The sequence below is a fragment of the Hemibagrus wyckioides genome, linkage group LG15 (genome assembly GCF_019097595.1).
Source record: "Hemibagrus wyckioides isolate EC202008001 linkage group LG15, SWU_Hwy_1.0, whole genome shotgun sequence".
Lineage (NCBI taxonomy): Eukaryota > Metazoa > Chordata > Actinopteri > Siluriformes > Bagridae > Hemibagrus > Hemibagrus wyckioides.
The window spans coordinates 21,928,930-21,943,952 of record NC_080724.1 but is presented as its reverse complement, the minus strand read 5'-3'; positions in this window follow the sequence as shown (position 1 = coordinate 21,943,952).

The window sequence follows — 15,023 nt, the reverse complement described above, 5'->3', positions numbered from 1 at the left end:
AATCATGCAGCGAGCGTGGTGCCACCGCGCTGGCGAGCGGCCACCGGGCGCGCAGCGCGGTTAACGCTGCAGCTGCGTGAGCGCAGCCACCAGCGCATGCTGAACTGCATCCAGCGCAGCGCAGCGGCCAACGCTGCAGCGTAGGCGTTAACCTGCTGGCGACTCGGTTCAAGCACAGCTGCAGCGTATCACAGCGCAGCGTGAGCGCAGCGTGTTCACCGCTGGGAGGTGAAAGGCAGCACAAGGCAGCTGCAGCGCACACCAGCGCAGTTAATGGCGCGGTTCATCGCTGCAGCGTGGCGGCTCACCAAGCGTGCAGCGTGGCCAACTGCTCGCAGCGCAGCTGCACAACTGCTGCAGCGCGACACAGCTGCAGCTTATCACCAGCTGCAGCGCAGCAGGTTAACGCTAGGTCGTGATGCAGCTCACTGCTTCAGGTACAGCAAGGTGCAATAACCGGCGCCATGCAGCTTGCACAAACGCAGCGCATGTGAGCGCAGCAAGGCAGGCGCGAGCGTACACTGGCGCAGCTTAATTTTGCTCAACCGCGTATGCAGCGGAAGACATTCGCAGCGCAGCACCAGCAGAGTGAGTGCTGCTGCGTGGCTCAGCAAACGCGCAGCGCAGCGCGTCAATGAACCGCAGGCAGCATTGCCAAGGGCAGCGCAGCCACCGCGCAGCAGAGCGCGCTATTCACCAGCTCGCAGCGTGAGCAGGGTTCAATATGGCGCAGTGCAGGCCACCATGCTGCATGTGCAGCGCAATATGTGCGTGTTAATACGTAGCGTAGCGCAGCCACTGCTGCATGCAGCGCGGTTAACATGAGCGCATACAGCGCATTTTTATTTAATCAGCGTATGGAGCGTAGCACTATGCAGCGGTTGACGTTGTTGCAGAGCTGTAGCGCCAATCGCTGCAGCGTGAGCGCAGCCAATCGCTGCAGCGCAGCGCAATCGCGTGAGCGAAATGCGTTCAGCGCAGCGCAGCCACCAGTTGGATCGCAGTATCACAGCGCAGCGCGGCGCGGTTCAACGCTGCAGCGTTATACACCGCTGCAGCTAGAGCGCATTTAACCGCGCATGCAGCCATCAAGCGCAGCGCAGCGCGTTCAGCGCAGCGCAGCGTGAACTCACCAGCGCAGCGCAGCCACCGCGTATGAACCGCGACCATGGAGCTGGAACTCGCAGTTCACTGGCCGCAGCTGAATTTGAGCACGCGCAGCTGAGCGCACTCACCAGCGCAGCGCAGCGCAGCCACCAGCGCAGCGTATCACTGCTGCAGCGAGCAGCGGTTAATCTGGGCGCATCTGACTCGACCAACAAGGCTGGAGCGAATTTCGGAAGACCAGCTGCGGAGCGTACACCAGCAAGCGCATGCACGCTGAGCTGCAGCGTACACCGCTGCAGCGCAGCGCATGCATCACCGGTGCTGCAGCGTGAGCGTACTCAATTCGCAGCAAGGCATGCGCAGGAATTTTGCTGCAACATGGTTGATCAGCAGCTCACCAACGGCTGCAGCGCAGCACCAGCTGCAGCGTATGGCACCGCGAGCGGAATGCGCACGCTGCAGCGTGAGCGCACACCATGCAGCGCATAATGCTGCAGCGAGCACACAGGCTGAATTTACATGCAGCGTATTAATAGCTGCAGCGCAGCGCATAATTGCTTATACACCAAGCGCAGCTGAATCTGCAGCACAGCTGCAGCTGACTCAGAGTGCAGCACCCAGCAAGCAGCGCATGCGTCAGCGCGTGAGCGCAGCACGCGCGGCGCAGCGCATCAATCGGTTCAGGCGATGCGCCAATCAGCGCAGCGTATCAATGGGCTGCAGCGCGAGCTGCGGTTGCTGCAGCGCAGCGGTTCACATGTAGAAGGCAGAAGACATGCAGCGTGAGCGCATCATAGAGCGCAGAGCGGTTAATGCTGGCGGTGCAGCGCAAACGACTTGCAGCGCAGCAGTGTGAGCACATGGGTGAGCAGTGAGCACAGCGTGAGCGTAGGCTGACCACATGCAGGCGAAACACCAGCAGTGCAGCGTATCACATGCGCAGCGCAGGCCAGCAGAGCGGGTGCCACGCGGCGCAGCGTATCACAGCGTAGCGCAGCGTGAGCCACTGGCGCAGCGTGGTTCACGCTGGCGTGAAGACAGCGCGCGTGCAGCGCAGCCAACAGAGCGCAGCTGCAGCGTGAAGACGCTGCAGCAGCAGGGCTAGCCGCACAGCAAAGAGCGTAAATCCAGCAGCGTGAGCAGTGCGCTGCAGCGACACTGAGCAGAGGTAGCAGGTTAACGCTGCAGCGTGAACCCACAGCAGGAGCAGGTTTCACAGCGAGTGAAGCAGGCGCACTGCTGCAGGTGAACACGCGCAGCAAAGACAGCGCAGCTGCGTCAATAGCGCAGCGCAGCACATGCAGCGTGAAGTGTACACCAAGGTGCAGCGCAGCGTATCACCGCTGCTGCAGGTGAAGACATGGAGCGCGGCAGGTTAATGCTGCAGCGAAGACCATGCATAGAGCGCATCACTGGCAGGCAGCGCACAGTGCAACACATGCAGCGCAGCGTAGCGTAGCTGCGCAGCGTGAGCGTAGCACTGCTGAGCTGTGAAAGGCGGTTACGGCTGCAGCGCACTCCACATGGCGGTTAACATGAGCAGAGCAGGTCACTGGCGAGCGCAATCCACGCTGCAGCGCGTGAGCACTGCTGCAGTGGCACCGCGCAGCGCACACCGCTGCAGCTGGCAGCGTACAACGCGAAAGGTGAAAGACAGCAGAGCGTAGCAGAGCCACCATGGTGCAGCGTGAAAACAGCGTTTGCAGCAGTGAGTGCAGCCACAGCGCAGCGTGTTAATTACAGTGAATGCAGCACAGCAGAAAGCAGAGCCACAGCAGAGCGCAGCGCAGCACTCAGCTGCAGCGCAGAGCGGCCACAGCTGAGCAGAGCGGAGCCACTGCGCAGCGCAGCGCCACAGCAGCGCAGCCAACGCTTTTGAGCAGGAGCGCAGCCACCAGCGCAGCGGTTGCGCCGCGAGCGTGAGCAGCGGTTTCACAGCGTGGCGCAAAGACTGCGAGCGTATTAATTATGCTGCATAGTGAGCGCGCACTGCTGCAGGGTCGCGGACGCGATACCAGCGCAGCGTGAGCTCACCGCGCTGCAGAGCGGCCAACAACGAGCGTGCAGCGCAGCGCACGGCTGCGAGCAGAGCGCAGCACAGCGCAGCGCAGCGCACCAGCGCAGCGTGAGCGGAGCCATCACTGCAGCGCAGCCACAGCGCAGCAACGAACGGGAAAAGCGAGCGTGCAGCTCACCAGAGGCAGCGCAGCGCTGGAACCGCGTGGTTAGCTGTGACCACATGGTGCAGCTGAACTTTACACCATGGAGCGTGAGCGCGTTGCTGCGAGCGTATCAACAGCAGCAGCGAGCTGCGCCACTGGCGCAGCTGAATCTCGCAGCACATGCATTTACCGCGCAGACCATGCATTTGACGCGCGCCACAGCGCAGCGCAGCGTTAATACGCAGCGGCTTACAACATGCAGCTAGCCGCAGCGCACCGCCGCAGCGAGCGCAGCCAACGCGCAGCGCATGCCACCGCTGCAGCGCGGTTAATTGGCGCATTTGTTCTACCCAATACTGCAGCGCATTACCGCGTATGCTTTGAGCGTGTTTAATCGCCATGCGGTTACCATGCAGCCGAATGGCACACGCAGCCAGCTGCGTGTACACATGCAGCAGAGCGCGGTTCACCAGCGCAGCGTGAGCCACCGCTGGAGCGCAGCGCAGCGCACCAGCAGAGCGTGAGCGCACACCGCGCAGCGCAGCCACCGCTGCAGCGCAGCGCAGCGCACCGCTGCAGTGCAGCGATTAACGGCGCAGCGCAGTTAACTGCTGCGCAGCGTATTAATAGCGTGAGCGCAGCAGAGCGCAGCGCACCTGCTGCAGCGCAGCGCGACCACTGCAGCAGGCGCGTTCACCATGCAGCGCAGCCACATGAGCGTGAGCGCAGCGCAACGCTGCAGCGCAGCGCACTGCTGCAGCGTGAGCGCAGCCATCAGCTGGCAGCAGCAGCCAATCGCGAGCGCACACAGCTGCAGCGCAGCGAGCACCGCAGGAGCGCAGCTGCGAGCATCATGCAGCGCATGCGCACCATGCAGCAGCAGCACCACGCTAGCAGAGCGCAGCCACCGCTTGCGTGAGGTGGTTATCAGCGCGGAGCTGTGAGCATCGCACATGCAGCGCAGACCAGCGCAGCGCGGTTAACTGCGAGCGAGCACCACAGCAGCGTGAGCGTATCACGCTGATAGTAAATATGCGCAGCGCGGTCAATGGCTGCAGCGTGAGCGCAGCTCTCAGCGCAGCGTGAGCGCAACACTGCCAGTAGCGTATCAACATGCAGGCGGCTCACCGGCGTAGCGCATGCGCAGCGCTGCTGCAGCGCACTCACGCTGCAGCAGCAGGTTAACCAGCGCATATTTACCGCTTATTTGCAGCGCATTAACGCTGCGAGCTGCCACTGCTTGCAGCAGCGCGTTCAATGCCGAGCAGTAAACACTGCGCATGCAGAAGACCATGTGAGAACATGGTGAGCAAGAGCGTGGTGTTGCACTGCGCGTGAGCGCAGACATGCGCAGCGTGGTTGACTGAGCGCATAGAGCGAGCCACTGCTGCAGCAGAACACTGGGCGTATGCAGCGCAATGCTGCAGTGAGCACCAGCGTGCAGCGTGAGCGACCAGGCAGAGCGCAGGCAGCACATGCAGCAGAGCCACATGCAGGTGCAGTGGGAGCACTGCGCAGCGCAGCGCCATGCAGCGCAGCGCAGCGCACCGCGCAGCAGGCGTGCACACCAGCAGAGCGGCAGAGCACATGCAGTGAAAGCAGCGCAGCGCGCAGCAGAGTGCAGCGCCAACATGCTGAGCAGAGCGCAGCCACTGGCGCAGCGTGAGCAGGCACCAGCGTGAAAGCGCGGCTTGTCGGCAGGAGGCAGCCACCATGCGGCGCAGCGTGCTCACTGGCTGCGAGCTGCGCGCTGCGCAGCGCAGCAGAGCGTAGCTACCATGAGTGGGTGAGCACGCGCTGCAGCGCGGCACCGGCGCAGCGCAGCGGTCATCGCAGGTTCGTGATGGCACACCAGCGCAGCGCAGGCCACACCAGCGCGCGCAGCGCAGCGGAAACACAACCAGCGCAGCGTGCGCCACTGCTGTAGCGTGAGCGCAGCACAGCGCATGCGAGCGCCACTGGCGTGGCGTAGGTGAAGACCAGCTGCAGCGTAACAACAGCTGCTGCGGCTTAACTGAACGTAGCAGAGCGTGCTCAACCGCAGTAGCGTGTAGCGTACACAGCGTAGCGTGTAGCCACCATAGGGCGAGCGCAGGCCAATGGCGTGGCGTAGCGTATTGATCAGTGTGGCGTAGCGCGGTTAACCATAGTGAAGCGTGCAGAGCACATGGTGCGTATGGTTAACCGCGTAGCGCAGCGTGTTCACCAGTGTAGCGTGGTTACTGCGCAGTGTAGCGTAGCCACATGCAGCGTGAGCGAGCCACTGGCTGCAGCGCAACGCACATGCAGCGCACACCAAGCGCAGTGCAGCGCACGCGTAGCGCAGCGCACCAGCGCGAGCTGCAGAGCGGTTAACAGCAGAGCGGTTACCATGGCGAGCGCAGGTCACAGCGCAGCGTGCAGCGCAGCGCACCATGGCGCAGCGTGCGCCGCTGCAGCGCATCACCGCTGCAGCGCAGCGTATTACTGGCTGCAGCGTGCTCACTGCAGCTGCAGCGCAGCCAGCGCAGCGCAGCAGAGCGCAGCTCACCAAGCGCAGCGCAGCGCAGCCACTGCTGCGCAGTGCATGCAGCGCAGCGCAGCGCAGCGAGCGCAGCGCACGCTGCATGAATCTGACCACTGATGGCAGCAGCGAAGCGCAGTATCTTATGCACTGGGCCACCGCGCAGCGCAGTGTCGCGCAGCGAATGCTGGTTAACGCGCAGCGAATTTCTGAAAGGCACACCGCTGCATGAAATTCTACACCATGCAGCGCATCACCGCTGCGGCTTGCTGTAACGCGCAGCGAATTCTCAGGCAGCGCACCGCGGCATGAATTCGCAGCGCACGCGCAGCTGATCCGGTTGAACGCATGCAGCGTACACGCGCAGCGCAGCGCAGCACCAAGCGCAGCGAATGCACACTATGCAGCGCGGCAGCAGTACGCAGCGTAGCGTATTAACGCTGTGAGTGCAGCGCACGGCGTATGGCTGTTAATCATGTATGAGCGCACAGCGCAGCGCAGCGTACACCGCTGCAGCGTGTGCCACTGCGTGTTGAATTTCAGCAGCACAGCGCAGGGTGGTCACAAGCTGAGCAGTGAAATGGCGCAGCGTGAGCAAGCAGCCACTGGCAGAGCGACACTGGCGCAGTGCAGCGCAGCCACTGCGCAGCACCGCAGCGCATTTGCAGCGTGTTAACAGCGTGAGTGCAGGTTAACAGCAGAGGTGCAGCAGGCCACAGCAGCAGCGTGAGTGCAGGTTACTGCGCTGAGCGTGGTTAACAAGCGCAGCGGCTGACCATGCAGCGTGAGGGCCACGCGCAGCAGAGCACCAGGTGAAGCAGAACGCAGCACTGCTGCAGCGTGCAGCACGCTGCAGCGCGAAAGTGCAGCACTGGCTAGAGCACCAGCAGAAGACTTGCGTGAGCACCGCAGCAGCTCACCAGCAGAGGAGCCACAGCAGGAGCGCAGAGCGCAGCGCAGCGCTGCAGCGCAGCGCACCGCTGCAGCTGCAGCGCACTCACCAGCTGCAGCGTGAGCGCAGCGCAGCGCACTGGCGCAGCGTACACCAGCGCAGCGTGAACGCAGCGCACAGCGCAGCGCAGCGGCTCACCATGCAGCGGTGCCACATGCGTGAGCTGGTTCAGCGTATGCGGTTAACGCTGCAGCAGAGCTGGTTCACAGCGAGCGAGTATTAACGCGTGAGCGCGAAGCACCGAGCGCAGCAGGAGGTTCACATGCAGCAGAGCCAATACAGAGGTGGCGTGGTCACCAGCGTAGGCTTCACCAAGGCAGAGCACCATGCGAGCGCAGCCACAGCGTGAGCGCAGCGTAGCGCCACCGCGAGCTAACCACTGCTGCAGCGTGCAATTGCTGCAGCGCAGTTAACTGCTGCAGCAGCCACGCAGTGCAGCGCAGAGCCACGCTGCAGCGTGTAACATGCTGCAGCGCAGGCAGCACCAGCGTAGCGCAAAGACCAGCGCAGCGCAGCGCACGCAACGGCGCGCAGCGCAGCCACAGCGCAGCGGAAGGTGAAACAGCGCAGCGCAGCCATCGCAGCGCAGCGCAGCGTGCAGCAACAGCGCAGCGCAGCGCAGCCACAGCGCAGCGCAGCGTGTCAACGCTGCAGCGCAGCACGCGCAGGGCAACGCGCAGTGCAGCGCAAGCCACGCTGCAGCGTGTTGCGCCGCAGCGCAGTGGCGCCACTGCGCGCAGCGCAGCCACGCGAAAGGTGAAGACATGGCGAGCGCAGCCACCAGCGCAAATGATGTACACGCTGCAGCGCAGCACTGGCGCTATGCGAGCGGTCAACAACCGCAGCGCAGCGCAGCCACCAGCGCAGCGGAGCGGGAAACAGCGCACCGCAGCATGCAGCCACCGCGTGCTGCAGCTGGGTTGCTGCAGCGTGAGCGCAGCGCAGCGCAGCGTACTGCAGCGCAGCGCAACGCAGCGTGGCGCGCAGCGCAGCCAACGCAGCGCAGCGCAGCGCAGCGTAGGTTAATGCGAGCGTGCGCAACGTCAGGCAGTGCAGCGCAGCGCAGTTCACTTGCTGCAGCGCAGCGTGTTGCTGCAGCGCATTTGCCAATCATGCAGCGTGCCAATAAGCGCAGCGCAGCGCAGCAGCACAAGCGTGCGCAGCGTGAGCAGCGTGCACCGCTGCGCAGCGCGCGCACCAGGCGCAGCGCAGAACACCGCAGCGCAGCGTAAAGCGCAGCGCAGCGTACACCGCAGCTGCAGCGCAGCACCATAGCATGCGTGAGCGTAGCGCAACGCAAGGCAGCGCAGCGCACCGCTGCCGACAGCGCAGAGTGCAGTTGAACGCAGCGCTGCAGCGCAGCGCAGCACCAGCTGCGCGGCGTAGCACAGCGCAGCTGAACGCAGCCATCGCTATGACGTGGCCATAATAGCGCAGCGCAGCGCACATGGCCAGCGCAGCACTTGAGCAGAGCGCATGTATTAATGCTGCAGCAGTAACAGAACAGCTGCAGTGAAAGCAAGAACCACAGCAGAGCAGAGCACACAGAGCAAGACACTGCGCAGCTGAATTTCAGCACAGCGGGAAAGTGAGCTCTGCAGCACATGGTGAAAGACATGCAGGTGAGCAGAAAGACTGCTGGGAGCAGAGTGCACACCAGCAGAGCGCAGCACAGCAAGAGCAGAGTGGGTTAACAAGCGAAGCGTGGAAGACAGCAGCAGCAGGAGCGGCTCACTGCGCAGGCGCCACTGCTGCAGTGCGCGGCACATGGCTGAATTTGAGCACATGCAGTGAAGCCTGGCAATACGCAGCTGGTTAACTTGCTGCATGCAGCGCAGCGCAGCGCAGAGCGCAGAGCGCACACGCAGCTGCATGGTACAACATGAGCGTGAGCAGGTCACCATGGAGCGGCTCACAGCGTGCAGGCGCAGCTCACACTGCAGCGCGTGTTTGACCGCTGGGCTGCTGCAGCTGACGCAGAGCGCAGGTTAATGCTGCAGCGTGAGCGGCACATGAGCGCAGCTGCAATAACGCGCAGCTGAGGTATGCCAGCAGCTGCAGCAGGCGCAGCATGCAGCGTGAGCGCACAGCGCGAGCGTATCGCCCGCAGCAGAGCGCAGATCACGCGCATTTGCTCAACGCGCAGCGTGCCACCGCAGCGCGAGCGACATCACGCAGTCGCATGAAGCACCATGCAGCGCGGTTAATACGCCATGCAGCAGTACACAACGGCAGCGTAACACGTTGCGCATGGGCTGAATCAGCGCAGCCGCAAAGACCAGTTGCAGCGTGAGCGCAGCCAGCGCAGCGCAGCGCAGCACGCGCAGCGCAGCCATCAACGTGCAGCGCAGCGGTTAACCGCAGAGCGCAGCGTGAGCCACCAGCGCAGTGCACACCGTCGAGCGCAGCGTGAAACACCATGCAGCGAGCGCAGCACCGCTGCAGCGTGAGCGCAGCCAGCGCAGCGCAGCGCACGCGCAGCGCAGCGCAGCGCGCAGCCACCAGCGTGAGCGTGAAAGCGGCCACCATGCAGCGCAGCCACAGCGCAGCGCAGTTAATCATGAGCGCAGCGCAGCCACCATGCAGCGTGGTTCAGCGCAGCGTGGCTGCAGCGTGCCAATAAGCGCATGCGGCGCCACTGCGCAGCGTGGCTGACCAGCGCAGCGGAATTCTCGCAGCATCATGCAGCTGACGCGCAGCGCACTGCGCAGTGGCGCGTCAGCCGCAGCGCAGCACCGCGAGCGTGAGCGCAGGCTGCGTGAGCGTACACTGCTGCAGCGTGAGTGCACACGCGCAGCGTAGCCATGCAGCGCGGTTAATTGCTGCAGCGAACCAGGGACATGGGCTGGAATGGGTTAACAGCAGGAGCGCGGCACCATGGTGCGTGAGTGCAGCTACTGCTGCAGCGGAAGGGCACCATGCAGCGTATTAATGGCAGAGCGCAGCGTGTTAATCAGCAGAGTACTGCAGACCACATGGGAGTGAATTTCAGAGCCATAATATGCAGGTGAGTGCACACGCAGCAGTGAAAAGCACCATGCAGCGTGAGCGCATACCTGGCGAGCGCGAGCTTGCAGCACGCTTGCGAATTTCGCAGCACATGCAGCAATCGCAGACACCATGTAGTGAGCGCACCAGCAGCGCAGCGTGTTAACGCGCGAAGTGAACAGCACATGTGAGCGTAGAGCGGCGTGAGCACCATGTAGCGTGAAAGAACAGCAGAGCGGAAGAACAGCGTAGCGAATGCAGCCACAGCGCAGCGCGTTACCGCGCAGCGGCAGCGCAGCGCACCGCGTGCAGAGTGCAGCGCGACCAGCGCAGCGAATGCAGCCAACTGAGCGCATGGGGCTGGCAGCAGCAGCACAGCGTAGCGTGAGCGCACACCAGCAGAGCGCAGCCGAACACAGAGCGTGAGCAGCCACCGCAGAGTGCAGCGCAGCACCAGCGGTGAGCGCAGCACTGCTGCAGCGTGAGGCGTACACTGCTGTGGGAAGTGCAGCCACAGCGCAGTGAGCAACAGTGCAGCGTGAGCGCGGTTACACTGAGCAGAGCAGAGCGCAACGAGCGCAGCAGAGCGCAGCAATGCGAGCGTGGTTCACCGCGTGAGCGTGAGTGGTCACTGCGAGTGCATCGCTGCAGCAGAGTGCAGCCACCGCTGCAGCGCAGCCATGCAGCGCAGGCCAGCACAGAGCAGAGCGGCAGCCACCGGCGCAGCGCAGGCTAGCACCGGCAGAGCAAGGTTGACCATGAGCGCAGCCAACGCGCAGCGTGCATGGTTAACTGCTGCTGCTGCAGCGTACACAGCGGCGCTGCAGTACGCACCATGTAGCGCAACGCACTGGCTGCAGCGCAGCACTGGAGCGTATGCAGGTTACACAGCGTAGCGATAGGTTAATGCTGCATGCAACGACAGCGTGAGCGTAGCCACATGTGAGCGTGAGCGTGCGCGCAACGCAGTAACACGCTGTGTAGCGGTTACATGCAGTGCATGGTTTGGTGAGCTAACAGCTGAGTGAGTGCAGCACTCATAGCAGCGGTGCAGCAGCCACCATGCAGCAGAAGACGTAGCGAAGTGGCAAAAGCACCAGCAGAGTGTGGAAACACAGCGCATGGTAGCAGAGCCACAGCGAGCGTAACCGCGCAGGGGAAGACCAAGGTGAAGCAGAGCCACTGCAGAGCGTGAGCGTATTGACATGGAGCAGAATCCATTGCGCAGAGCGCAGCCACAGCTGCAGCAGAGCGCAGCCACTCAGCGGTAGCGCAAACACAGCGGAAGGGCGAGCCAGCATGTGGCGCGAGCGCACGCAGCGCAGCGTATTGACGCGCAGCAGAGCGCGGCTCACGCAGCTGCAGCGTATTTCACATGCAGCGCAGAGCGCAGCGCACATGAGCGTGGCGCCACGGCGCAGCAGAGCGCAGCGCACGCTGGGTGAGCGCGGTTTCACAGCTGCAGCTAGAATTCGCGGCGCACAGCGGTGAGGCGCAGGCCATCAGCAGCAGCGAGCGTGAGCCACGCTGAGCGTGAGGTATTAACCAGCGTGAAGCGCAGCGGGTGTCAACGCTGCCAGCTGCGAGCACACAGCAGCGTGGCTCACCACTGATGCAGCTGCACACATGCGGCAGGCTGCTCAGAGCAGGCGTGAGCTGACTGCTGCAGCGGCTAATGCTGCGAGCGTGGCTTGTCGCGGAGCGTGAAGGCTCACAGCAGGTCGATGCGTTGTCATGCAGTGCTGCAATACTGCTGCAGCGCACCGTCGGCGAGTGCATGCCGCTGCAGCGTATGCGGTTATCTGCGCAGCGTGGTCACGCGTGAGCGTGAGCGTATGCCACCATGGAGCAGGCCATCAGCTGCACAGCGTATTACCAAACGTGGCGCAGCGTACTTAACCCGCAGAAAGGTACAATAAGCGTGCATGCGGTTGTCACCGCAGAGCGTATCGTGAAACAGCGCAGAGTGAGCGGCGTATTGACCAGCAGAAGGCGCAGCGCATCGCGAGCGCACACGCAGCGTGAGTGCAGCCATCAGCAGAGCGAGCGCAAACACATGCAGCGTACACCGCGCAGCGCAGCGTACAACCAGCGCGTGTAGCGTGAGCGTGTCACAGCAGCGCAGACAGCGAGCGCAAACAACTGCTGCAGCGTGTCATCGCGCAGCGCGGTGCCACAGCGCAGCGTGGTTACGCAGCGCAGCACCGCGCAGCGCATCAACGCTGGGCAGCGCAGCGCAGCCGACGCTGCAGCGCAGCGGCATCGCGCAGCGCAGTCACGCTGGGAGCGCAGCGCGGCACGCGCAGCGCAGGCCAACAGCGCAGCGCAGCTTCAACGCGCAGGCGCATGCAGCGCAGCGCAGCGCAGCGCATGGCTCAACGCCGCAGCGCAGCGCAGCCACCAGCGCAGGCAGTGCGCCACCGCTGGCTGAATCAGACCACATGCAGGAATTCGCAGTCGCAGCGCGACTCAGGACACCAGCGAGCAAGCAGCGCAGCCACCGCTGCAGCGCACCTGCACACAGCGCAGCGAATGTGAGGCGTAGTTCACCGCTGGCTGAAATTTCTACAACTTGCGTGCAGCGCAGCACGCAGAGCAGAGCGTATTACCGCTGCGGAGCGAATTTCGTGGTTGTTCGCTGAGCTGAATGAGACGCGTATTGACGCTGCGCACCGCGCAGCGGCACCGCTGCAGCGGCGCGCACAGCGTATACTTTGCCAACAAGGCGCGCAGAACGAGCAGAGTGCGGTTAACAGCTGCATGCAAACACCGTTTGCTGAATGTACACTGCGCAGAGTGAGCGCACATGCGCAGCGTAGCGTATTCACAAGGTGAGCGGAACACGCGCGCAGCAGCTGCAGCGTCACAGCGCAGCGCATTAACATGCAGCGTGAGCGCAGCCATCGCTGGCGGAGCGTATCAATCAGCGCAGCGTATGCACATGCAGCAGCGCGGCACAGCGCAGCTATCCGTGTGGCGGCTCACTGGCTGCGTAGCGCGCAGCGCACCAGCGGCGTGAAAGCAGGTTTACAAATGCGCGAGCGTGAGTGTCAACGCTGCGAGGTGAGCGTGGTGCGCCAAGAGCGGCATCACAACGCAGAGCTGCAGAGCACGCGCAGCGAGCGCAGCACGCAGAAGTGGGTGAGCGCACTGCTGCAGCGCAACGGCTCACGCTGCAGCGTGCAGCGCATGCTGCAGCGAAGCAGCGTATTAATGCTTTCGTGAGCGCAATCCGCAGCCACTGCAAGAGCAACGCATAAGACATGCGAGGCGGCTTGACCATGCTGCAGCGTGAGCGTATCACTGGCGCAGCGTGAGCCACATGCATGCGAACGTACACCGCTGCGAGCGCAGCGCGCTAACTGGCAAGAAGTGCAGAGCCACCAGCAGAAAGGTGAACGCAGTTCACTGCTGCAGCGCAGGCAGCCACCATGCAGCGTGGTTACCATGCAGCGCAGCGCGGTTCACCAGCTGCAGCGCGGTTGAACAGCGTATGCAGCGCGGTTCACCGCGCAGAAGTGGAGCGTGCGCCACAGCGCGAGCGTAGACCAGGCAGAAAGTGTGGAGGTGAGCCACTGCGCAGAGCGGGTTAGACACATGTAGCGCATGGTGCCACCAGCAGCCAATGCGCAGCGTATTACTGCTGCAGCGTGAGCACTGCGGTGAGCGTGAACAGTGCAGCCACCGCTGCAGCATGCCACCATGTGGCGTGAGTGCAGCATTGCGTAGCGCAGCCACATAGAGTGCAGCAGAGCAACATGCAGCGCAGTGCAGCTTTCACAGCGCAGCGTGGTGCACACAAGCGCAGTGCAGTTAACATGCAGCGTAGCGTAGCCACGCAGGCAGGTAGCCAACAGCGTGAGCGCAGCGTGTTAACAGCGCAGGAGCACCAGCGCAGCGCGCAGCAGGCACAGCAGCGCAGCGTGCTACTGCAGAGCGCAGCACCGCGCAGGCGAGCAGGCTACTGCGAGTGCAGCAATGCAGGCAGCAGCGTACACTGCTGCAGCGTGCGTACACTGCGCAGCAGGCGCGTTACAGCGTGGCGAGCGAGCACAGTGTAGTGTAGCACAGTGTAGTGTAGTGTAGCACAGTGTAGTGTAGTGTAGCACAGTGTAGTGTAGCACAGTGTAGTGTAGTGTAGCACAGTGTAGTGTAGTGTAGCACAGTGTAGTGTAGCACAGTGTAGTGTAGCACAGTGTAGTGTAGTGTAGCACAGTGTAGTGTAGTGTAGCACAGTGTAGTGTAGTGTAGCACAGTGTAGTGTAACAGTGAATTGAAGTCCACGGGAAAAACAGAATCTGTGTGTCTTGTGACTTGGAGCTCTTCTCCTACGCTACCACGTGTCATGAATTTTACAAAACCTGCAAATCAATAGCAGCTATTATTACACCGCGAGCTGCGAGACAGCACAACAAAAAGGAAAAAAAAAACAAATAAATCACTTTACTATTGACATCAGACAGATTTGATGATAAAGAAACGATTGGAATTTAGATTTGTTTTTTGATTATGTTGGAGTTGGACTAAGGGGTAAATACGCTGACATCCTGCCCCCAAATCAGTCACTGAGCCCTATATCAAATGACCCCCGAGTCCCAAAGGAGCTTCGGTCACATGACCTCACCAAGCATGAACAGAACAGGAAGCAGTTTTAACACAATAAAACACTAACAGACCAACACACACTAACAGACCAACACACACACTACCATACAAACACATAAACATACCAACACACTAACACAACACACAAACACACAATAACAGACAAACACACACAATAACACACAAACACAAAAACACACACAATAACACACAAACACACAACAACAGACAAACACACACAATAACACAAACACACTAAAACACACATACACACTAACATACAAAAACTCCAACACACAAACATAATAACACACTAACACACTACCACAATAACACACCAACACACAAAAACAAACACAATCTGTTATTCTCAGTGTAGGAGGTGTGGCTTGTGAAGGAGATGTGGCCTCTGTATCTGTTAGTTTCAGTGTAGAAGGCGTGGCTTCCATGTCTGTTATTCTCAGTGAAACAGGCATGGCTTGTGAAGAAGGTGTGGCCCCTGTGTCTGTTATTCTCATTGAAGGAGGCATGGCTTGTGAAGAAGGCGTGGCCTCAATGTCTGTTATTTTCAGTGACAGAGGTGTAACTTGTGCAGAAGGCGTGGCCTCTGTGTCTGTTGTTCTCAGTGAAGGAGCCATGGCTTGTGAAGAAGGCGTGGCCTCAGTGTCAGTTATTTTCAGTGACAGAGGTGTGACTTGTGCAGAAG